This window comes from Mastacembelus armatus, chromosome 20 (assembly GCF_900324485.2).
Source record: "Mastacembelus armatus chromosome 20, fMasArm1.2, whole genome shotgun sequence".
Taxonomy (NCBI): Eukaryota; Metazoa; Chordata; class Actinopteri; order Synbranchiformes; family Mastacembelidae; genus Mastacembelus; species Mastacembelus armatus.
Window position 1 is genome coordinate 15,429,515 of NC_046652.1, and position 26,539 is coordinate 15,456,053.

Genomic DNA, 26,539 nt, shown 5'->3' on the forward strand with positions numbered 1-26,539 from the left:
CTTTCACTGCTGACTATAATGTGCTTTTTCCTCTGATGCCCGATATCATTTTGCAAGAGCAGCTCTCATTTCTTCAAATGGAGTATATCTCACTGTGGAATGAAACACTTCAGTTCACTTATTAAATGAAAGAGTTCACCACAGAGAGGTTGATAAGATTTACAGTTAAAGACAGGCCTCTGAGCTCTGCTTCTCCAGAGGAGATGGCTCTAAAAAGACATGAGAATGAGAGTTTTGTGATTTGGTTTGTCAGATTTTAAGAATGTATCTGCCATATGGGTTTGTGCTTTTTGTTGTTTGATAGGAACTGTTAACTCAAACTCATTTGTTACCTGAGAGGACAAGTTTTAATACTGTGCATCTATCCAGTGCGGGGAGACACAGCAGGCGGCAAATGCATCCCAACCTCTGTTCCTCTGACTACATGAAGGATGATTTGCACATCAGCGAGCAGCACAGCAGGAGTGTGTGTGGGCATATACATAGATGTTTGTGTGCCTGTGCCTGAAAGTTTGTTCCTAACAATTCGGTTTAAACATCACAAATATATTCCACTTGGGTTTTTAGAAAACTCAGCAGGTACACACTGAAGGAGGGAAAAACACTTCTGGATGGTCAAAGACCACCTGTTTATATATTCATCACACATAACTTCGTATCATACATCTATCACACTTACGGCAATGCTGCAAGCTAACACTTTCAAGAGTCTATCAGTCAATTTGAACCACAGACGGGAGATCTAGCATGTTGCTAGGAGACACAAGTTGTCACATCGCAGGTGTTTTGACAAAACCTTGCTCCGAGGTTCTCAGAGAAAAGACGTAGAGGTGACAAAGTGACGACACCACACATTTTTAGAGTTGCCTCAAGTTGTTTGATGTCACCTTGTTGCCATCAACAGTTCAGTGTCTTTGCTGGCACACTAACATGTTAATGGCTAAGGCCAAACAAATGAGGAAGGTGCTATCATCTACTCGACAAAGCAATCTCACCCCACCACACGCAGACAAATCTGTGTTTTCATGGAGTGAGGCACAGAGAATCAGTAGGAAGCCTGAGGATACCATGGATAAGCCTCTCTCCAGGATTACAGTTTGACTAACTGCCTACTTCTCTGAATTTTAATGCCAGTTTCACTAAAAGTATTGAATAATGAACTATTTATGTGCAAACATGTTTAACTCCAGATCTGAGGAATGCCTTCATCATTTTGTCTCAAGCATCAATCGCTGCAATTTAATCTGAAATAAATGCAGAGAAAAAAAAATATTTAGAGTTTAAGGCTATTTAAAAGATATAAAATCTTAATTTATACTCTTTAAGGTTGTTACCGCCCTCTTTCAAACTATAAAATGCTTTACTCTGTATTTTGAGAATTTGAAGTTTGCAAACAACAGAGTATCTACAAACAAACAGGTAAAACTGGGTAAAGTAGCTTAAGCTCAGACTCTCTCACTAGTTCATCTATGTCAACATAATTTGTTAATATATCAACTGTGATGTGCTGTCTTCGTTTATGTCTTGGAATGCAGTTTTAAAATACAATTTCAAAAACTGTTTTCATTTATATTGCTGCTTCAGTTTTTCTGCCTGTCAAATAATTCATAGAGAAAACCTAGATGAATGATGTGACTGCTGCCCTGAAGCTATAGTTTATATGAAATGAGATGATTTCAGGTGATTGACAGTTTTAATTGGCCACCTGACACCGCAGCTAAACTTTTGGTCGCTACTGCAGAGAATCTGGATGCAAAATGCACCAGAAAGGCAAAAGAATGTATTTGCACAAATTGGTGTGGGTTTTGCATAGTGGCAGGAATTGGTGACGATTTATCTTTATATGCAGTCTATGAGAAATCCTCAGGCAAGGATGTATAAAGTCCTGTAAGGTTGCAACTGACAGACATCTGACAGTTACGTTCTTTAATGAGTAATTGACTGTCTAGTGTTTAAAATGTCAGAAAGTCTCGCTCGTTACTCCTTGAAAATCAAATGAACATAAAAAAATGCTTGTGTGTGATTAACAGCCAAAATCTTTAAGAAGCTACCACCAGTAAATCTGGGACAGGTTTTCCTTAAAATGAATTTATAATAATAATAATAATAACTAGACGATGCAATTTCTGAAGAAATTGCGTTGGGATTGCCGATCGCCGCGAAAAGCTCGAGGTAGACCGCGTCGCCGAAGCACGTTTTGAATCGACCGATTGCGATAATCGAGAAATACCGACTGTAGTGAGGGTGCTTTTATTTTGAGAAAATGCTATAAACAGGCTTTTATTTTGAAAGGACAAAGTGCTGCAGGAGACTCTTGGGACCTTGTACAAGAATCTGGACTTTATTTTGAATATTCCTTACTATTTACAAAAATGTAATAACTTACTATAAATAACTGTAGACTTTTATTGTGAAAGTCTCACCATGTCAGAAACCATGGCTGACAAAGAAAATGGCCTCATTTGGTACCTGAAGCTGTATGCCAATAGGTAACGTCCGTTTTAATATTGAGTTGCTGTTTCAGGGCTTTTTTATTGAGAAAATGCTATTTCGGGGCTTTTATTTTGAAAGGACAAAGTGCTGCAGGAGACTCTTGGGACTTTGTACAAGAATCTGAACTTTATTTTGAATATTCCTTACAATTCACAAAATTGTAATACCTTACTATAAATAACTGTGGACTTTTATTGTGAAAGTCTCACCATGTCAGAAACCATGGCTGACATGGAAAATGGCCTCACTTGGTACCTGAAGCTGTATGCAAATATGTAATGTCCATTTTAATATTGAGTTGCTGTTTCAGGGCTTTTTTATTGAGAAAATGCTATTTCGGGGCTTTTATTTTGAAAGGACAAAGTGCTGCAGGAGACTCTTGGAACCTTGTACAAGAATCTGGACTTTATTTTGAATATTCCTTACTATTTACAAAAATGTAATAACTTACTATAAATAACTGTAGACTTTTATTGTGAAAGTCTCACCATGTCAGAAACCATGGCTGACAAAGAAAATGGCCTCACTTGGTACCTGAAGCTGTATGCCAATAACCAACGTCCGTTTTTATATTGAGTTTCTGTTTCAGGGCTTTTTTATTTAGAAAATGCTATTTCGGGGATTTTACTTTGAAAGGACAAAGTGCTGGAGGAGACTCTTGGCGACCTTGTTCCAGAATCTAGACTTTAATTTGAATATTCCTTACTATTTACAAAAATGTAATAACTTACTATAAATAACTGTAGACTTTTATTGTGAAAGTCTCACCATGTCAGAAACCATGGCTGACATGGAAAATGGCCTCACTTGGTACCTGAAGCTGTATGCCAATAGGTAACGTCCATTTTAATATTGAGTTGCTGTTTCAGGGCTGTTCTATTGAGAAAATGCTATTTCAGGGCTTTTATTTTGAAAGGACAAAGTGCTGCAGGAGACTCTTGGGACCTTGTACAAGAATCTGGACTTTATTTTGAATATTCCTTAAAATTCACAAAAATGTAATATCTTCCTATATATGACTAGACTTTTCTTCTGAAAGTCCAAACATGGCCTGCTGGGAGATGACACCATGGCTGACATGTAAAACAGCCACAGAGTAAAATGCTCTAAATAACTGAGAATGGTGCCCTTGTGTAACAGCATTAGGCAGCCAGTCATTCTTAATTACCAACCACAGACAGCTGCTATTGTTTTGTGTTGAGCTGTTGCTATGGTGACCTATGCCCAGAGTGGGGGTGAGGGTGGGGGGTGGGGAGGGTGGTACAGAGTGGTCACCATGTGAAACAGCAGTGGACATTTGGCAGCCAGTCATTCTTAATTACCAATCACAGACAGCTGCTATTGTTTTGTGTTGAGCTGTTGCTATGGTGACCTATGCCCAGAGTGGGGGTGAGGGTGGGGGGGTGGGGAGGGTGGTACAGAGTGGTCACCATGTGAAACAGCAGTGGACATTATGCAGCCAGTCATTCTTAATTACCAACCACAGACAGATGCTATGCTGCTATTGCGCAATGAGCTGCTTTGTGTTGAGTAGTTGCTATGGTGATCAAAGGCCAGAGTGAGAGGGGGAGTGACAGCACTTTACACACGCTGAGTGGAGAAACTGAGAAAACTTCACCTTACAAAATGGAGGATTACAGAAAAACTATAAGTGCTATCAATATAATTCTTTCACTAACAGTGCCAGGAGGCTTCAACAAAGAGACTGATCCACTTTTTGTGAAGATATTCCAAAAAATGAAGGATTGGTGGCGAGTTAGAAACAGCCTTCATTTGTGTTTCTCTCCAAAAATTGTAGAGATCTTTAGAATGGGAGTGAATGAGAGATTGAGCAGTCACTCTCTGTCTGTTAGGCCACCTTGTGGAAAAACCGTAGGTCCTATAAAAATATAAACAGCATTGCCTGAAAGAAGACAAAAATCTCTACTACTTTTGAGAAAATGGTGTATGAAGAGTCAAAATTGTGGCCGTGACGGCGAGTTAGAGAGAAAAATTTTCCCTAAACTCAACAGCTTCTCCCACTCTAGCGATGACATCACGCACTCTAGCCCTCTCCCATACACACCAATGTAAAATTCAGAAATTTCCTAAAAAAACCATAAAACTTAAACTGCGATTGAAGAAAAACCGTAATAGATATCAAAAAGCTGTATACAAGACTTATAGATTAATGCCTTCTGACCCGTTTAAAGGTCGAATGGTGTTTCTAGCTGAAAGTATGCTGACACAGTTAAGGCTCAAAGAGGACAAAGTTGAAAGGAGATTTTAACGTACTCTCCATTCATTCCTATGAGAAAAAATTCCGACAAAACCTGGAATATTTCGGAAATTATGAAAGATATCGCTGAGAAAAGTAGAAGCACCCATCTCCTCATCGAGCTGCACGCGACGGTGTTTGAATGACGTTTCTACGTCGAACGGTGTAGGACTAGATAGCGACCGAAAAACGGCGGAATAATAATAAAAATAAAAAAAAGAATAATAAAGAGAAAAAACGAAGAACATATCTTGGGATTGCTGCTTTGCACAGCAATCCCAACAATAATCTACCTAACACACCACCTTAGTCTTACAATAATACATCATATAGTCGACATGTCCCTGACCCCTCACTAAGAGTCACATGACAGCTGTATTACCCACAGTACTAAAATTCACATATCAATTTCCTCTCCTGTAGGAGTCCTGTTAAAATGATGGATTATTCCCTTTTGGACTGACATCCTTTCCATTATTTCTCATCAAGTTAAAACCCCACTAAACCTTATGCATAACAGCTACTTTCCATTTAATGCAATCAAGATTTAAAATGCCAATTAACATGAGAATATCATTCTCAATAACATAAAAGGACTCGATGAGGTTCAAGTACCACAACAAAGCTGCCGGCTGATAGAGTGTGTGCTGTTGCCAGGCAATAACCAGTCTTATTACTGAACAGAACTCATACTTAAAACACAAACTTAAAAATAAAGATATCAGAGTGGCCAGAAATACATCCAGTTGGTGTGTTCAGTAGTCCATACTACTGTAAATGGTCTGTCTCCTGTCATTAAAGGTGTAGAGGAATGAGACAGATAACTAAATAAATAGTAAATAGTCTGCGTGTGACCATCCATATAGAGGATGTGAGCAGTCTTTGTCCAAGCAAATTCAGTAGTAAATTACTATATGGCCAGTAAGGCTTTTTCCCAAAACCGTGTCCTCACACTCACACAGTCCACGTTCGCACTCAGAGTCTGCTGAAAAGCTGCTTGGACAAATTTCCTGCGCTCACGCTTAATTCCTCCTCCTTGCACTTAGGCCGCTGATGCATGCTAGCAAAACTTCTGCTCTAGGATCGCTGCTCATGCTCTCGGATTTTTGTGCAACCACCCTACAGGCTGCGCTGGCAGAATGTCTCTGCATGTTAACAAGACAATTTGTAGATTTAACTGTAAATGAACACAGTATTTTAGTATTATATTTTACCATCTTGGAACCAGATCCAAAGATGTATCTAGAACCTATGCCTACTTTTGAACAAAAATTTAAATTACTGTACCATGATGTAATAACATGGATAGGTCAAGGTTACATGCATTAAAGTATGTGATGCATTCACACGTCATTATGGTTTTTTTTCACAGTGAATTTTTGTATGTGATTTTTTTCTGCCTTTTCACTCTGTTCTCCAAAAACACAGTCACTGTGGAAAAAAGCTCTGTGGACTAAATTTTGACATCCAAAAAACCCATTACTGTAACAGAGAGGTGTGTTTTCTTTCTTACCAGAAGATGATTCGATTGCCTCTGTTCTCTGAGTAGATAAATTGGCCCGAGATGTCTTAGCTTGTTTCAGGTGCTGAAGATGTGGAGAAACTGTGACAAAGGAAGAGGAACATTACTTTAACTACACAGTTGATGTATTTATCTGCTACTGGTAAGTCTGCACTAAGGAATTACCTTTTTTTTTTTTTTTGTTTTGTTTTTTTGCTTTAATGGGGGAAAAACATGAATGAAAACCTCTGGAAGAACAAAAAACATGAAATTCCTTTAAATTCCAAAATAATAAAATTTAGGAAAATAAATATATTTTCTGTAAATATATATTGAAAAAATACAGATCCAGGATGACATCAAGCAACTTCCGGTACCGGACTAAACTACAATGTCTTCTTCTCTGTTTCTGAATGTACTAAATACAGACGGTCTGATGTGCAAAAAGTGGTTTGAAGCCTTTGTGACGGTGCTTGTCAAATGTAAGTATGTCTGTTGTGAAATTTAATCCTCCATGTCGGTTTCACTTCACACCTGCCCTGAATAGACTTGTTAGTGAGCACAGCTGAGGGTTGTTGGGTTCTAACTCTTTTGACCCCTCTGATCCACAAACTGGGTGTTTGGACTTTTGGGTGGACCAGTCTCTGTCTCTGCGTCATTGAGTCTGAGACAAGTATGTGGTGTTTCCTGAAGATCCTTTTAAGGACAGGTAGGTAATAACCAGATTTTTCCTCCATGGATCCTCATAGGTTAAGTGAGGGCCTAATGACTCTCATCTTTGCTCACTTCTATAGTCCACCTAGAAACCACTTAGATGAGTAATGAAACGTTTTGACTCAACAGCAGGAAGTCCGCTTGGCATGACTCAGCTTTTAGATTCTGACTCCAACAAAATGAAAAAGATAATTCATGAATAAATCATTAGTTTATATATCCAAAACAGAAACACAGTAACAGGAATCAGTAACATCAGTTTCCTTCAGGTGATCCTAACTGAATAATCTACATTGAATTATCACCTGAATCTGCATCTCCCCTTGGCTTTAAGAAGCTTTATAGCATAATTCCACTCTATCTGTCTGGACCACAGATTTACTGTATTTGGTCAGTCTTCAGAGACAGACCCCTGACAACCCACTGTACATTGCATGCTCAGCACCAAATAGACAGAGAGAGACAGAGATTTGATGGTCAATATAGCAGAGCATTTAACATCTTAAGAAACCCAGCCATGGCCTCCGACTCTAGCAGGATGGATTATTGTAAGTGTCTGTCTAAGTGTCTGGCAAAAAACCCATGTCTGAACCAAACAGGGTGAAGCTGCTATACAGCACCAGGTTGGACCAAACTTCCTGATGACCCTAAATGTGCCTCAGATGTGCACTTTTGAAAACTAGATCTGCCTTTATTGCCATGCACATCACATGTGTCTGGATTAGTTAAATGTGTTTCAGTCAGACAAAATGAAACACCAGGCTCAGGCTAATTACAGTAGTGTTCCCGACCAGGCCATAAAGTGGACTCCAACCACATCCCATGAATTGTCCACAGCTTTTTGGCAATGATGCTGATTTGTTCAAGAGAATCAGAGGAATAGATTGTTTTTCTTGTCCCTAATTAACAATGAGGGATTAATGACATTGCTCTGCCATAATGATCAAGTAATTGTGCTACACAGCAAGTGACTGCAAACATTTCAGGATGAGCATGTTTTGCTCTTTATGCTTGAAGATAACTTCAGAAAGTCCCAGTTTTACTTTAGGAAAGCATACTTTTTCTAATAATTCCAATTTTTCATCATTTGAGTATAAACCAATTAGTTTTCATAGAGGACTAGCTGGGAAGCTTAATGACAGAAGACTGTAAACCAAGGTAAAGTCAGCAGCAGTATTTTTTGTATCTGTTGAGCAGAGCCAAAAGGAGGTTGCCAGCTGAGAGGCCAACAGCTACTAGAGCTCTGAGTCTGAAAAATGGCTGTAACATCTTCCGTTGGCTATTTTCAAATCCTCCATCCCTCTTGCTTTCCCCTTCTCATCTCTTTTAGTGAGACAGACAGCAACAAGGCTGAGGGCAAATTTGATGCTCAACCAAGGAGAGGAATATTTCACAGAGACTGATGTCAGTATGAACACCTCCGGCTGGCGAAAACATAAATTGGTTGATTGTCTGATTAGAACGCAGCTCCAGAGTCACGGGTCGGGTCTTCCTCTAACAAATCCATGAGGACAGAAAGCATTTCTACACTGGTGATCTCAGAGTTACTGTCAGTTCTATCAAACAAAATTAATCCGATGACAATGTCTCACCCAGGACTCTTAGGACTCTTCACAGATGGAAAATTAACTAATTTAGGCCTGTTAATAAAGATTATTGTTGTGTGGGAACTGCAGATAGGTTAAAGATAAGCTACATGTTCGAGCTAGAGGTACGACATGCGTTTTTAATGTGTTTAAACATTTCATACTTAATAAGAGAGAGAAAATTTGTTCTTCTGCAAATTTGGTGAGTCCCAGGAGTCAAGACTCACTAACAGTTTATAGTGTAACTACTCAAAATTAACATCTCAGAACTGAGAGAAGAAAAGGAATATGATACACAGTATGTTTCTAGGCATTATAGCTCAGATAAAGCAGGTCAGCCATTAACAGTAAAACTAGTGGTTTAATCCCCTCCACTGAATGCCAACCAACTCCCAGTGTAGGTGTTTTTCATCCCATCCCATCAGCAGTCTAGACCAAACAAATCACAAAAAACATAAAATCTACACAATGGTACAGGCGACCGTCAAGCAGCTGTAGGTGTAAACACTTATAATTCTCACCATATGCCCGTAGCTTCTACACACATTCACAAACACACCAACGCAGCCTTAGCTTCAGTTTTCTGGAGGAACTTTGAATTGCTAATTACCAATGTAAAATAGTTTTCAAAATCATATCATCCAATCATCCTACAGGAAATGTCCCCAGATATTGCCAAATACATGGCTGGCAGTCTTTAGAGAGCGTGTGGGTGTTGAAAGAACACTTACAGCACAGTGATACCTTATGACATCCCATAATGACAAAGCTCCTACATCAAAGCCCTGCAGTTTTCTCCCACAATCCTATACAAGGAAATTTGGACTGGATTGCCAGCACCATTTATTCATCAGTATTTCAACAAGCTAGGCTGCGAGTCAGAACATATACACACAAAGGGCAGGCTTGAAATTACTCTTGCTCCTCATTTGTACATGAAGAAGAGTACACCATTCAGCATCCTGCCGACACACACTTAAGATAATGGGCACTGCTGGGAAGGATACAGCTTGGTAAGTGAATCTCTGAGCTTCGTGCTTTCTGCTGGTGAATGGACAGACAAGGCAGATAAAGGGCTTTAAAAATTTCTACAGTACCCATGGTGGCAATTTGTCAGGATTAAATTTGGATGGAGTCTGTCATTGTATGTGTGGTTGTTCCAGTGTCAGGTTGTCAGCAAGTTGCCGCACAGATCTGCAAGCATGCTGAGGTCATCTGAGGCTGAGCTTTCATTCTGTGCTGCTGCACACCCTCATGGGCATACCCAACAAAGGCTGCATTGTTTTCACTATTTGTTGATTACAGTCAGTTCTGCCTGACTAACACACACTGAGTTTATATAATAACATATATAATAAATATAATAAAATTAAATGTAGAGCGATATAAAATAATAAATTAATAGATCATGGAAGCGGATCTGAGACCTCATTCATAAACGTGGATGCACAAAACAGGGTCTCAGCTAAAAGACCAAAGAGGTGGATGTTATCTCGCCTCAAAGAAATGGCAGAGCTCCTGAGCTGACTGACCTGGGCAGACACAGCATTTGTAGTAGTTGGTTAGGCCAAATAAACCCCCTTTAAAACAGTAAACACCTCATATAAACATAGTGCCATACAGTAATAAACCAAAGGAAGATCATTTTTATACTGAAATGGTGTCTGCTCAGGAAAATGATCTAGCTGACAGAGTGAACAAGAGCTTAAAGTGACAGTGGGTGGAAGAGAGTGAAATTAAATGACAAAAGAGCCTTTTTTTAATTGTGTCTGGATCTGTGAGCTGAATGACGCCCTTTGACCTGCACAGGCATTATACACACACCATCAATGACAAACCACTGATTACCCACCTCTCCAACTCCAGTGGTACCCTCTCTTCTTTCTCTTAAAGCATAATCTGTATTGTAACTCGCTTTCTTTGAACCTCCATGTACACACACGTGCACACAGGCACGTTGCATGATGCAAGCAGAAAGTGATAGGAAAAGGAGAACATAAAACACACAAATGCTCAGACTGTACATACACAGCAAGCAGGCCCGACCTTCAATGGCATCTCATGAGGACCAAATGTGATAGGCTACCTTTGTCCAAGCAAAGACCGCAGATGTGCACTAGCTTTCAAGGTACCTCAAATGAAATTGCACAAGCTTCACAGTACTCTCTTTCTCAGACAGTTCTTCTCCACAAAAACAACTGATAGAAATCCTGAGGAAAAAAAAAAAAAACACAAAGCAACATCACAAAGCCCTTAGACGACCTGCAATAGACAGTGAGAGCTAGTGTCATTTTAGTGGTCAACAACATGTACCCAACATTAAAAACACACCCAAACCTGAGCAGAGGCAAAAGGACACGGTGTCCTTCTACCTGCAGAGGTTAGGAAACAGGATATTATGCAAAATGGTTACCCAGTGCTTCCCCATTCCTACACACTGTGACACAAGCTATTGTGTCACATAAATTCATTACAGTAGCTGTCAGAGCAATCTCATTATAGACCAAACAGAAATCATCATGACCGAGGATGTGTGGGAAAGCTGTAAAATCCATTTCTCCTATTCGTCCTAGATATTCTCTCCAGGAATTTGATTTTTGGTCTGCAGCCAAACCTGAGTCTGACAGGATAAATAAATAAAGGGCTGCATTCTAATCTGCATTTTGCAGGGTGAGATCAAAAATGTGTGACATATTACCTATTAGTATTAAATAGGACTAGCATAATGAAAATTCAATGCTAGAATTGGGAGTTTTATCAAATAGAAAGTATGTTTTATGAATATGACTTTTTTTTTGTCTACACATAAATTGAATTTAAACTAAAAAGAAGTCTGAACAAAATTATTATTCAGATTGAATAATAAATAATAAAAGATTGGAATAATCTCAGAAGAGCGCAAATTACAGCTGAAATTATTTGTCACTCAATTAGTAATGTGACACATTAGTAAAAAAAAAAAAAACATTTGATCTTCATTTCTCAAACAAGACATTATCCTCATTAATTTCAATAGTATCACTGTTTTGGTACAGCAGGCATGCAAAAAAAAAAATTTTTTTTTCAAATTGTGAGTGAAAGAAGAAAGTTTCACACAAGTGAGTGAGACAACCTGTAGTGCATTACATTTGCTAATAATATACATCTAATTACAAGTTATTAAAAGATGTTTTAAGGCCTATAAAAAATCCTTTGCTCTGAAAAATATATTGGCTAACTGTTTTTCATAAATAAAAAGCATGAAAACACATTTGGTCTTTGTCCTTTATTGTGAAGTCTAAGAGTAGTGAATATTCAAATAAATGCAAATAAGCCCAGGCAACATGGCCTTCCAAAGGCTTCCCACAGGTACACAAGTGAAATCACTGTGTTTCAGGAAATGATAGCAGGAGGTAATTTTGTTAAGATTCAGCCATATACTTTATGTTTTTGCCTCATTCAGACCAAGATCCTGATGAAAACTTGGTTGTTCACCAAAGTCAGTGTTTAAGTCGTTGGGCTACACTCCTTACACCTCCAAAGTGTAAAAATATTGGTATTTTTAGTATATTCGGAAGCTCTTTACACCACATCATCCATTTTTAAGGTAACTTTGAAGGACATAAGTATGTATCTGGGTGTGTTGATAGTCCTGCTGTAAACTTGGTAAACTCAGGAACAATATAATAACCTCATAAATTCAGCTACACAACATGGATGCAGCGAGAAAACACAGGTGGTAATATTGCCCAAGGGTAGCACACTGTTAAAACAACTGCTCTAGGGCACTTTAATCAACCATGGTAACAATAAATGTTGAGGAAATGATTTACGGTAAATATATACTGTTTGTGGTTGGAAAGGCAATAAAACATATGGTACTAAGTCAACTGGAAAGCTTACACAATCATTTCTATTAGTATTTAAAGTAAATATTTGCTAGAATGTTAACTATAAAATGTTCAGATTTGGACTTAGTGATGCCATATGAATATTATTTATAAATATTGTTATTTATAAGTCATTTTATATACAGTATTTCCTCGTACCGGCTTCTAATAAAAAATTCCTAACAGCTGCCAAAGAGCCAACACAGACTCTCCATCTTTCTGCCACATTTTACATCACAATCTGACAGCAGAACAGGTGTGAATGGACTCTAGCGAACAAAATGAGTTACAGTAACACCTGGTGAGGCATTTTGCACACTAACCTAAATGTTAATGACTTGAGCAGTTGGTGAGGAAATTGACAGGACAAGCAGCTCTGATGAGGCCGCAGAGTTAATCAATGCAAGTGACATCCAGTAAGCTCGTCGTAAAGCAGCAGACAATCACAGAGACACAGTCAGTGGGAGCCAACAAGGATCCAGAGTACAGTCAATGAAGAGCACAATGCAAACTCAGCAAGTGAAAACTGAACAGCCTCGAGCAAAGAGGAAAGAAGTCCAGTTTTACAGGGTCAATGTCGAATGAAATGCACCGACTCCCCTGTGAAAGTAGCAATCCTGAAATGGAAGCAGACGAGAGAGGAGTTTCACAGCAGGAGGTCATAAATCAGAGCCTTGTGTGGAGTCGGTCAGGCAGCAGAGTCAGACAGCAGGTATGTTTCAATCAACAGGAAAACAGAGAAGCTGACAGCATGAGAGACAGAAACTGGAGCGCCCAAGGACCACAGCCAGCTCATCTGAGATAAGAGATACAACAGTGAAACACATACTGTACATTAAGCTTTTAGACAGGAGGAAAGGAACGAGACCAAAAAATCATTTAGAACTTCTCAACTAAATCTTTGTCTCTCATCTTTTAGCAAGTTCATTTTGTCAAATAGCTCTTTACTATAATTCCCAAAGCTTTTCACATAACTGGCACAAGTATAGTAATAAATAAAATTGACACAGAAATTCCTCACTAAGCACAATTGAAATGTTTTTACCTTTTTAGGGCCAAGTGAACAAATCCTCCAAGGAAAAGCTTTCACCTACATCTTATTTCCTCTTGGCCAATAACCAAGACACTATAATATAAAGCTACAGCTTTGCAAAAGTTAAAACTTTACATAACTTCTAAAAACCCAAAGTGAGATCACATGTTCACCATCTTGGTAAAAATGCACGTAAAGTGCCTTCACTGAAGATGGACTGCAAGATAACTTGGTGCATGCTGTTCACTGTTCCCTCGGGCTAAGTTATGCATTTTTAGTACAGTCAGCAAAAACATTATTCATGACTTACAAATTTTATGTTCATCTCAAAATATTAACAGAATGTCAGAAAATAAAGATAAAGGCCTATCACAAGTTCACAGAGATGTGACGACGCTCAAATCCTTTTATTTAAGAACTTATAAATGACAAGATCTTTAGACTTCTTGTTAATATGTGACTTTTCTCACTGACATTAAAGCTTTTGAACATGTCCACACAGACAACTCAATTTAATTGCAACAAAAAGTACAAATCTACAATAATATCTGAGTTAATGACAGCTAGAAACCATCTTTCCCTCTTCAGTCGCACTCTGAGATTTTGTTTGATTTAATGGGTATAATTATTCACAGAAAGCTGGTCTGATATTAAGTAACACAGCCATGTGCGATGCAAACACCCATTTTCAGGCCAAGTGTGGACATGAATAGAATCTCAAAATCCTGTCTTTGGGATTTCAAGAACAGCAAGGAGCCAAAAAAGATGTACTCCATTCCTTGTACCGATAAAGATCAAGAAAAAGATGTCACTACCTCTTAGAGAGTCTGCTCTTACAAAACCAGGCTTATGAAATGAAAGGTCCACCTGCCTCTGGTTATACACTGTTTTCCACCAGAGATTGTTTGACAAATTATTTATTTTCCAAGAAAAACAGGAAGGGAAGCTGGTTCGTTTGGTGTGGCAGCCAGCTGGTTCTTTCACTCAGGCCACCTGAAGAGTGGACAGATTATCATCAGCTGTCTGGGAGAAAGAGTGAAGCAACAGGATCAGTCTCCAAACAGCTAAAGGTTAGGCCTTTAAATGCAGATGTAAATACCTCACAGAAAAAAAAAAAAAAATTACTTCAAGAGTCTTGATCCTGCAATGTGGTTACATTTAATAAAAGCACAGTAATGGCAGCAACTTAAAACAGCATATTAGAAATGTGCTGCTGAGCCTTGGTTGTCCCCAGTTTCCTGTTCACGTCTGTAATTTACTGATAATAAAGGCAAAAATGAAGAAACCAGGTTAATTTTCAATTTAAAGACATTAGATTCAGACTTTAACCCATTATCTCGTTGACGTCTTTAAACTAAGTTCACACGCTGCCAGCTATGCAGACTTTAGTCAGACCTAACTTCTGAGATCAATTCCAAAAAATCTTGCAAAGTAAAGAAATGCTGAGCGCAGCACAAGCCCCATGCGAACAGTGAGCGTTTCAACACGAAGCTCAGAAGCAACACATCAGAAACTGCCGAGTTCAACATCTGCTTCATGCAGAACCACACGCCACTCTCATTCTTTCCTGTAAGCGAGTCTCTGTCTATAAGACATGCCGCATTTACATTAGCAGGAGCCCATGTCCACAGTTAAAGGGAATATATAAGTCAAAATGGCTGCATTTCCACTGAAAACACTTCTGCAGCAAGGTTCACATGCTGTCTTTGCACTTATTAACTCCCAAACACAACTTTGAGAAAGCAAAGCATCTGAGCAGTGCAGGCTACTCGTGTTTTTTAAGTAACCTTCAAAATAAATCAATCAGTCATTTCAAAGACTGCCTTTGAGTCATACCAGAAGTAAACAGACACACAGCCCCCTGGGTTATTGCTAACTGCACAGAGATCCAACCTGCCAGCTAATGACTTGCCTCTCCGTTTCCGTTTGTTTACATATCGTGAGGCTGTGAGCTGCTGTCTCTGCTTGGTTAGCCATATTGTAATGACAGCTCAGTAAGCAACACAGATAGGCAGAGCTGCTGAAACTGTCAACAAACACGGGGCATCTCAACTCAAGGTGAGAGATCTATGATAACTTTGCCTTGGAGGTCTGGACTTTGTGCTTCATACAAATATTCAAATATTCATATTTTCTGATTCATCAGGAAAATGCTTAACAACTGTTGAAAATAATCAGTGGTACACTAATTCCTCTAATCTAAACAATCATACAGGTTTTGTATCCTCTGATAGATTCATCATATAGGGCCCTGGTTCTTGAGAGCCACTGCCCTGCTTGTTTTCCAACTATCCTAACCCTACCCACTAGGGGTTTTACTTTTATCAGCCAACATTTTAATTGCAAACTTCTACCCAATCATAAGTATTTAACATTTACATAACCATTTGGAAATGTTAACACATTATTCTAAGGTTGTTAGCCCCAGTGCTAGCCTCGTCACACAGGATTTAAAGCATACATTAGCATTTTTGTTGTGTGTTATATGTGTGGTCATTTGACCTAGACAAACAAGACTCACGCTATATCTACAGTGGTGGATTTCCAGCCTTTTTTAATTTCTCGTTCTTTTCTTCAAGTTGGAAATATCATCCGTGTTATAAATTTAAATTAGAAGTAGTCTGATGTGAATAGTTTTCCCCCACATTTAAACAATATAAGATATCAGACGTTAACGTTAGCAGGTGTAAATGGGTATCAATGCCTCTATTCAAGGAGAAGTCTCATTTGATATGAAACTTGGTTCAGGTGTCAGCAGTCTCTCTCAACTTCTCTGGCACAGTTTGTATGAACAGCATCTGGTGCAAAGTGCTGAATGTAAATGCCACCCACTAATGGAGCAGCTACTTCAACAAAGACATCAATATGGACACCTGTGGGCCTTCCTGTTGCTATGACCACCAGCAGCAGCAGCAGCAACAGCATCTCTGTAACACTGTTGTCACTGGCTGCCAGCACTTCCTAAACAAATTAGCACAGAGGAAACTGCTGAGGCCCAAAGCCTTTAATTAAATCAACCTGGAAAAAAATTATAGGCAGATTCTGCTGCACATAATGACTAATGCACATCAAACAAACGTCACTCCCAGCCCTCCTCCTCCACCCCGTATCCCCCGCCGTCATGAGTCTGGGACATTTATACCGAGGTAAGAAGTCCCAGGAGAGACAGAGAGAAATGTCAGCACAAAGGAGACATGGCTTCTCCTCCCTCCCTGGCCTTTTCGCATCCTTTTCCATCACTCCCACCATTGTTTTTGCTTCCTACTCCCCTTCTTCATTCATTCTCTACCACTCTGTCTTTCTCTTTTTATCCTGTCATCTACATTGTGAGGAGCGTCTGGGGTCCCTCTGAGGCTCAGCTGGGTAAGTAGAGCAGGCGAGATATACTAAAGCACAAAGCTGAGGTGGTTTTAGCTGGATTTGATTTAAAATTCTGCCACTGGTGAAGCAAAATGAGATATCTGCTTTCTAGGGGGACTTGTGCGTGTGTGCACAAAAGTAAAGAAAATTAGGTTTCAATTAAAATGATTTCCCGTAAAGCATGTTGTAGATGAAAGAATTATCTTGTGCGGAAACAACTGGTCGGTTAATCCATAGATTAACAAAATGGGGGTTGCAAAAGTAATAATTGGAATTAACATAAGTAATAATGAAAGAGCATATTTCTACTAGGATTAGTCAATGAAGAAAAAAAAGCCCCACATTCTCCAGTTCCAGGAGAATTCACTGCTTTTCTTCACCTTACATTATAATAAAAGATATCTAGGTCATTGTAATAAATTGTCATTTTCCACCATTTTCTAATATTCATACACTATAAGATTAATTCTAAAACTGATTGATAATGAAAGTCACTGCTATTGTAGCTTGCTAAAAGCAGTGTCTCAAATATCACTGTAACATTTTAGTGTCACTGCTTTAATTTGTCTAATCTTCAATGTTCTTATGACGACAACAATGAGGTTGACAATTTTGATTGAAGCTATAGAGAAAAACTGGCTCCACTATCTCAAATGGCCCAATTTCTTGGCATCCTCTGTTTCATATCATCGCAGATTTGACATCTTTATGTTTTGGACTGTTACATTACATTAAGCCGCAGAATCTTATGAACATTTGTCAGTATTTTCAGACATTTATAGACTAATATGAGCATAGGAGTAGTGACAGCACATTGTGAAGGCTAGTCATATAATTTATCTTCAAACCATTAAAGCAACATCCAGACACTAAGGCAATTAATTACTGAATTGTACCATGCTGGTGCTGGTGTATGCAATAGGTCCTTGGGGCATTTATCTTTTAAACGGGCAGAGCAGAGGAGGGTTTTAATAATATTTAGTATTCAGACTAAGCTGTTGTATGCCGCCTAAGCGCTTGCTTGTAGGGTTTTGGCTCCAAAGTAGGATCAACTTATTATCCAATTAATTCAGATTGTGTGTAAACATGTTCACAAGGAGGAAAACAATCAGCTGTCCTTTTAAAAACAAAAACAAATGTGAGTCTTTAGCAGATAACGGGAGGGCACTTGAAGTATTTGATGTTCGCTCTATGATGACTCAGTACCAATGTGACAATAAAGGGACTTATTACTGGAATTAAAATCTTCCTCTGATTAAATGATTTGCAGTGGCTGTTGTGCTTAAGGACCATTGCGAGGTGGCTACTGGATTTGTAGTGTGTTTCAAATACAGTGTTTGGTTTATTACAGTAAACGCTTGCAAAGTTCTTTGATTCATTATCATTTTATAGAAAACAAATGAAAGCACACATGCACACAAATATAGACTTAGAAACAGTTTGAATCACTCAGAGCAGCAACACTTGCATCCAATAACCTCCTTCAATAAGTCATTTCACCATCACTTTGTGCTCAGAGGCATAAATACTGTACAAAGAAAGACAAACTCAGCAAATGCAGATGAGCCACTTTATTCTCCCTTCCCAGTTTTCTACTGGAGAATTTATTTTATCTCCAGCATCAGTTTTTCCAACATTGCCCTTAAAGTTTCTTCAATTCATAAATCCCAAAGTGGTACATGTGAGAAGAACATTATCTTCCCATGTTTCTAAAGCCAGCCAGTCCTTAGACGCTGGCAAAATGCAAAATGCTGGCTTAAACTACTTTTGTCCAAAGCATGACCTTTCAGACTGTGGTGAAAATTAAACTTCGAGAGGTTACCCTCCACCACTGTCTATGTCCACACTCTGATTTTCCTGCCCTCTGTCTTAATCAGATGGTACTGAAAATATTTCAGACTACAACTCCTAAAGTCTTTCTTTGTTGCCAATCTCAAACATTACATGAATATGCTATGATTGAAGCACATTTATCTATAATCCACAATAAAGCTGACAGTTACAGATCGACATGTTCATTAATAAGTCAAAATTGATGCTCATCCAAAATCAAAACTGTCTAAAAAATATAAAACCTTTAAAATGATCCTCAGTGATACTCATTATCTGATGATTGCTACCACCTTAAAATGTTACCTTAAATTTAATATACTCGGAGAAGTTCGAGATTTTAGGTAAAGAATAATCAATAATGTTGATCTATTCATAAAAATCGCTAATCTTTTACAAAACATCATGTACAAGTAAGCAAAAACACACAGAAACTCTTGGTACTATCTCTTACGTCCTCAGACAATCTCCTCCTAATTGAGTGTGGCTTTCTAGGTGTATATGTGTTCAGTTGGGTGTGTGTCAAAAAGTGCAAGTTCCCACTGTGCCACATATGACCATCAAGCCCCCTCACTGTGATGACGCAGGGCGAAGCCTCGCCAGCTGCTGTGGAAGTACATAAGACACTGAGATGCCTAATGTAGTAGAAGGGAAGGCAGCTTGGCCCAGTTATACAGTCAGTGTGCTGATTCAGACTTAAAAACAGGTACAACAAAAAGGGAAAGGGTGGAGGCTGGGGAAGATAGTTTGGGAGGAGGGATGGTTGTGGGGGCGGAGTAATTGAAGCAGTTCTCCTTGGCAGTAAAGACGCAGAGTCCCAGTGGAAGATTTGTGCTGGAAGAAGTAAATGGGATGATGCTGCAGACTCTCTGGTGGCCAAGACACTATAAGGATGTTTTTTTTTTTTTACTGCTTTTCTAACTTATTTTCTGAGAAGCATGTGTAAAATTCTCAGATATATTTCCCATAGGAAACATTTTAAGAATGTACATAAAAAAAAAACCACATTACATTAAAAAAAAAAAACACCATTCATGTTATATCAACATCAAAATGAGGCTCACATGCAACATCTAATTTTGACAACCTGTCTCATGACTGTATCCCTTCTGGATGAGAATAGACAAATTAAAACACCAACTGTTTTACGTCCAATAATGACCAATGGCATGGCTGCCAAGCAAACACATGTGACCACAAGGACAGGCTCATTGGCAGCGCTGAACAGAGTGAGGACTGGTAAATCCACGTCTTTATTATGCTGTGAAACAACAGAGTCCAAGAGAGGAATCACTTGGCATGTACAGGATGTACATGCAAAAAATTATTACAAACTTTAAGGGCAGGCAAAAGGTATAATACTGAAGTTACAATATGATAACATTTAGCTTGAAAATGCTGTCACTTTAACACGCCAAAATGTAGACTGTAACATTTACTATGTAGTCTTAATAACATGCATAAAACTATAGTTACATTTGCATGTTACTGCACATGTTAACAGCTATTCAACTTCACAGACTAAACTAGCATTTAGTCAAAAACTACCATATTCATTTATCTTTTATCAACACTTACAGCTTTTCTAAAAATAAAACATGAGGGCGTTCTGGTCATTATGGTTATCCTGTCAGGAAATGCCTGTTAGTGGTCTTTCATAAAAACTCAAGGTGTCACTAGAGTTTTCAGGAGGATGTCATTCTTTGAGGACCAGGGATATTCAACTTCATTTTTGGACTAACTGTACTGATGTCACTGTAGCGTGGGTAAAAAATAAATAAATAAAATCAAACAAACCCCCCTACGTTTGCCTTTGAGCCTCCTCCTTTAACTGTCCTCCTCATCTCTCCTAGATTACTCATCTTTCTCCTCTTCATCTCTCCCTCCTCATTCAAACTTATTGCCGAGAGTAAATCCCTTTACAGGTTGTGTTCCTTGTGTATCCATTAAAAAAGGAGAAAGCAAAAACAGGAAAGAAAAAACCTCTAAATCACAGCAGATGTGTGTTGTGACTCCTTTACACTGCAGACTCATTAAACTATGCTGCCTTTTCCACAGAATGTCCTCAAACATGACCAGTGCAAAAAACGGAGGTCAGTAAAAAAAAAAAAATTAAAAAAAATTTAAAAAAAACCACCACCAAATCCCCTGCCAGGATAAGAACCATAATAGTAACTCAACTCTACTCTTTGGCCTCACCCTGTGAGACAATTAAGATATATACACCAAAAACACCATGCTCGGCCAACCCACTAATGCAAGCCAATTTCAAATCTGAAAGTAACATTAGATGATCTCTGAAAAGTGGACAGAAAGAGGAATGCCTGCTTACCTGGCTGACAAAAACACGGTATAGTATGCCAACAGATGCAAATCTTTAAAACAAAAAAATGATCTGTGCAATCATTAGGTCATCAAATGCCGCCAGTGTTGGTAATCCGTTTCTCATGATGCTTCCATAAAGAGCATCTGTCACAGATTGCATCGTGCCCCCGTAATAAATAATGAAGGCATGGGTGAGCTGGCGAGGCAGAAAGACCCAGATGTGGGAATAAAAGAAAACTGGGTCAGGTGTCTAGCTGATGCTAACCACACACAGCGAAGCGTGCGGTGTAGAGTATTCGGCCTCGTCAGGCAGGATGGATTTGCCATACTCTAATCTAAATCATATGCTTAGATTAAACATCAGTTGCAGCTGGCATGTGTGAGCTCTGTGTAAATTCAGATCATGAAGGGTCAGTTGGCTGTAGCTCCTCAATTGTTTTATTTAAAGTTCAGGAGGTCAGGTGTGTACAGTCGTGTCATCCATATGGCCATTTCTCCACACAGGTGAGGTGAGCTAGCTAGCACGACCAATAATACTTGGTCTCTGCTGTGCATTGCACTCCTCACACCATACTAAACACCTCATACTGAGAGAAGACTTCAGGCAGGCTCGCAGAGGACTCTGCTGCTAATTTACACTCACTCAACCTGCTGCTTATGTTGTGAATTTGCAGTTCACCTGCTCACACTACTGTATAAGAATCACATATGAGTAAGCAAGATTCGTTATTTCATGATCAGAATATTGACATGTGATCCACACTGGCATAATTCATAATGATAAGAATACTCTATGTAGTAGTCAGTTTGAGAAAATGAAGCCTGTGATGATAAACAATGATCCAGGCTCTTAAAGTAATTCATATCTCAAACCAGGGAAATTCAAACATTTTCTGTGTAATCCCAAAATACATATGTTGGTTCTTTGAACAGCAGCAGGTTATGTTCTGTACCATACTCTGAGCATAATTAAAACTAGGATAGGTTATAACAGGAACTAGTGCTTATGTGAAGGTGCCAATGCAATGGTAATACAGAGGAGATGGCACTGACTGAGAACAGAAGATGAATAAAACTGAATAAAGCTACGTGTCAACTTAATTACAGTATTTCGACAAATAATCAAACAACCCTCCTCTGGGTTTTGCTCGCTCATGAATCCCAATTACAACAGGTTTGTGAATGAAAACATTTACTAATTCCTCTAGAGGGCTCTTACTGACCAGCTTCATGATCTGTAGTCTGATCATAACCACCACAACATGTATAGTGCCTATGATTTGTCCTGCACCATTGGCTTTTTTATATTATACTGACTTAAAGGTATTCAGGTAAGTTGTAGCACCCTTAATTTAAAGGTTTGTTGTCATGAAATTTCTGCCTCACTTATTTGTCAGTTACATTCCCTGTATGATCCACACATACATATTCTAAGCAGGCTAACACAGTTTATCTAACAGACAACACAGCCAAAGCACAGACACAATATTTTTCATGCTCAAAATGATTGAAGTCATATCTAGGAGAGACACATATTAAACCAAATGTCAAACCCACTGTTGAAACTGCACAGTTTTAAATATTAAAAGGTAGGTAACTTTTCTAGTTCCCGTCTGTCACTATATTTAGATATATATTTCTGTTGTTTTCTTGTTTTGTTTTAATATCAGAACTCCAAAGGGAATAAAATGTTTGGATTTGTAGTCAAATTTACAAAGTAAACGGAACTCTTGAAATTCATTAAGATAACAGTAATCTCCACCTCTATGTAGGAGATGTCAATGTTACTAAAGTTGTCTAGTGTGTTGAGTCAAATAAAAGTGCTATAAAACCCCAAAGCACTGGACAGCGGTGGCACCTTACTAATCCAAACTCAAGACTGCAAGTGGCACAGAGTGGTAGAGGCCTTTGTCCCAAAAGCTACATGAACACTTGCACGCTGAGGTCCACTAACATTCATACCCCCTGAGATACTCAATTGCCACTGTCGGGTCCAAGTGGTTTAGTGTAGAGAGCTGATGTAATCAGTTTTATTTGTGTACAGATAAGGAATAATGTGGACTCAATAGCCTACACATACAGAGTTCAACCATTTTCAGCTGCTTATCTTGATAAAAAGTTCAGTCCAATGTCCTGCTAAGTAGCAATGCTTTCCAGCTCCTCCTGCAGGATCCTGGGCATGTATTACCCTAAAGACTCTTACCAATTGGACACACACACAAAATCTCCAATGGAAGGCACTAAGGAGGCATCCTGATCAGACGCCCAGACCAGCTGGCTCGTTTCAATGTGACTACAGCCGAGTTTGGAATAGTGGCTATACCCTGAGCTTCCTCCGAATGTTCAACACCAGACCCAGTCTCTAAGGCTGAGTACAGCCACCTTATGGAAGAAACCCATTTTAACTGCATCTATTTGCAGTCTCGATTACACAAACCAAACATGGTGGATGGATTCATGTGCCCTACTGATCCTGGGGGCTGTGTTGTGGTAGGGTCTCTGACCACCTGCAGTTGCTTGAGAAAAAGTAATTCCCAAAGGATTCCCAAGAACCCCAAAGGATCAGACATTTACTTGTGTCACCTCAGATGATTGAAACTGGACCTCCTCCTGAAGTCCCAGTTTACACTGGGAGAGGAGTTTGCCAGTGAGCATCCGGTGCCCTGCTTCACCCACAGGGTCCAGTCAGCCACAGCATAAGCCAGGCAACAGTTGATGTCAGGACTGAATCCTGGCCCCAAGACTTTTATTAGTGATGTCAATGATGGAACATGTACATTTTATAGTAAAGAAAATGTGATAACTTCAAATAATATTAAAAGTATAAAGCAAAAAATGAAATGCTCTGCTATTACAGAAACCCACTGACAAGGCACATACGACTGATTACAATGCAGCAGATGAAACCTCTAAAATGACATGTTAATGGCTGGTTAGCTGCCAACATACAGTAGCTGCAAGACATATATGCACCTCCGAGAGACTCATTTTAAAGCAACACTGTAGTTTTTTGACATAAAAACAATGTCTTTAAAATGATTTCAGTGGTAGAACAACTCAACTCAACCGAACCAAACAACTTAACCGGCCGAATTCTACCGCCGCTGCAGAACTGATCGGGCTGTAACAGCACTATGCAACTTTCATGTTCGGGTAGTAATGTTGCTTTAACACACGTGGCTGGTTGTCATCTTGTGTCACATCTATTATGTGGACAACCCTTCTGCAGATCCAAATTCTCCTCTTCTCAACCTTGTAGACTATAAAAGTGAGGTAACTTATTTCCCTCTGAATACAGTGGATGCATCAGCCTTCACTGTTCATCACTGTTTCAAATCCCTCCTGCAATCAGAAATAATAGCATCTATCAATGGAGGAGACACCCTCAAAACAACAGCAATACCAAACAGATTAGGATTGATTCAAACTGGTGCCTTTTCAGGAAACCCCAAAGGGAGACGGAATAATTGGCACCAGCTTCTTATCTTTAACCAAATGAAACATAACATATTATCATTAAAGATAAATGGACAAGTCAGCCGACGCATGCAAGTAATTTTTAGAACAAGGCTGAAAAAAAAAAAAAATTCAGGCAGCCGAAAAGAGAAACAGCAAAATCAATTCACAAGTCTGCTGCAAATGCATGAATGTTTTTTTTAAAGCATCATAATTTGCTGGATATTCTTGGAGGGCTAACACTGCAAAGTAACCTCTGTCATCTTCCCTCAGTTGCCACTTTAAACCTCATCAGCTTCTCATCTCATCTTCATCGCTCCTGTTTCCTTTTTTATAGCAAATTACATTTACCCAAGCAATGCACTGTGCTGTATTTCAGTCAGTCCACTCTCCCTCTCCTTCTACTGAGGAGGCGGATAAAAATTCACTTTTTTTTTTTCTCCACTCGTTTCCTCCCTGGCAGATATGAATACCTTACCTCATTACAGAAGGTCAACGCTGGCACCCCATCAATTGTCAGGAAGCTCTCAAAAAGAGCTTGGAATTCATTCATCACCAACAGCTCTCTCCGAGGGGATCATGTGACAAACATGAATACAAATAGACAATTCCAAAGTGATGAGGAGGAAGAGAAAAGGTGAAGGCCAAAGAGAAGGGCTCATTGTGAAATATGAAACCAATATGTAATGTTTAATTGTCTATTACTATTGGAGACTAGTTGTATATTTTTGATAGGGACTGGCTCACTTAAGATTCTCTTCGTCCAGTTCCTTTTCGAACATGGAACATTGTTGAAGGTGAATGGAAGTGTGAAGGTTTATTTTGATATTCATGCTCAAAATAAATGAACTAAATCTGAACAGTCAGAGGCAGCATGTGTTTGCAACAGCCTTAAAAAAAACTACATTGGAAAATGCACTGATATATTACTGCACAGAATATTCACAAAACAATGATATTGTCTAGTCATAAATCATACTGAAATAAAAGAACAAACAAGTTATACGTGTTCTGCAGGGGGAAAAGCCTCAGACTCATAATTGCTGTATTCTCAGGTATATCTTGCTACAAAAAGATTGACAGTTTTTATATCATAGCAGAGAATGCATAGATGTGTACAATTTATTTTCAGCTTTCATTTGGACATTAAATGTTGACTTTTCCTATTGAAGGTTTCTGAACATATTTCATTGTTTTAGATGACTGGAATTAAGGATAAAATGCCTCTATCACAGTATATGTAATTTTAGCATTGTGATTCTGTACTGAAACTTAATGTTGTTAATTTAGCAAATAAATACCTGATACTTCAATATTAAAAGGTGATTAACTCATTCTTTTCAGCCACTGGAAGGTCAGGTGAGACTCAAAACAAACACACCATAAGCTCAGCTCTTTGCCCCTCCTGTCAGATACTACCTTCTAGTGACAAACATGAACTACAGATGCCTGGTTGGGACAAACTGCTCTAGCAGGATTAAAGTGGCGATTGATACTTTATATATAACATGTTGGTAGAGGATGTGTTTAATTAGTTATTCAAACTGGGCTGTGGTTTTACCTTCAGCAAAACTGCTGGTGGTAATGATACGCAGACTGTGGTCAAATAAATTTCTTAGATTAGTACAATGCACAAAGTATTGATGCTACACAAAACTTAAATTACTCCCAAATTAAAATCAGATTAGTATATAGTATATAATATATAATATATAGTATAGCTGAGACACACCATACCATGTGTTATTTTCACTTGATTTATAAGACAAGTATACAACTCACAGTGGCAGAAAGGCACACATCCATTCACAGAAAATGGTGAGAGGAGACTAGATATTATCAACAAGCTGAATTTGGTTCATCTTGACTTTCATCAGAAAATAAACTAGTCTAAACTCTTCACAAATAACAGCCCCCAGAGGACAAACAATACCCTCTGTTGTTACTGAATGTTAAATAGGTGCAGTAAAAATGCTCTGTGGCTGAGAGCCAAGAGTCTCATGGGCTGTCACTGCACCAGCCCAGTGCAGGGTCCAATTATTTGTTTTCTTAACTTCAGCATAAGTTGCACGTAAGTAAACAAACTTCTTTTCAGTGTTTGAATTGTCACTTCCT

General features: G+C 38.8%; 1 protein-coding gene across 3 annotated transcripts in view; it reads right to left on the reverse strand.

Annotated features, from left to right (window-relative positions):
• Positions 1 to 26,539, reverse strand: part of rnf152 (ring finger protein 152) — a 49,328-nt gene that overhangs the window by 16,873 nt on the left and 5,916 nt on the right. For 2 of the 3 annotated variants that reach the window (XM_026292237.1, XM_026292238.1), the window contains exon 2: positions 6,264 to 6,353. The exons of the other annotated variant lie outside the window; for it this stretch is intronic. The gene's annotated coding sequence lies outside the window, so the exon portion shown is untranslated. The remainder of the gene's footprint in view (positions 1 to 6,263; positions 6,354 to 26,539) is intronic. 3 annotated transcript variants of the gene reach the window in all.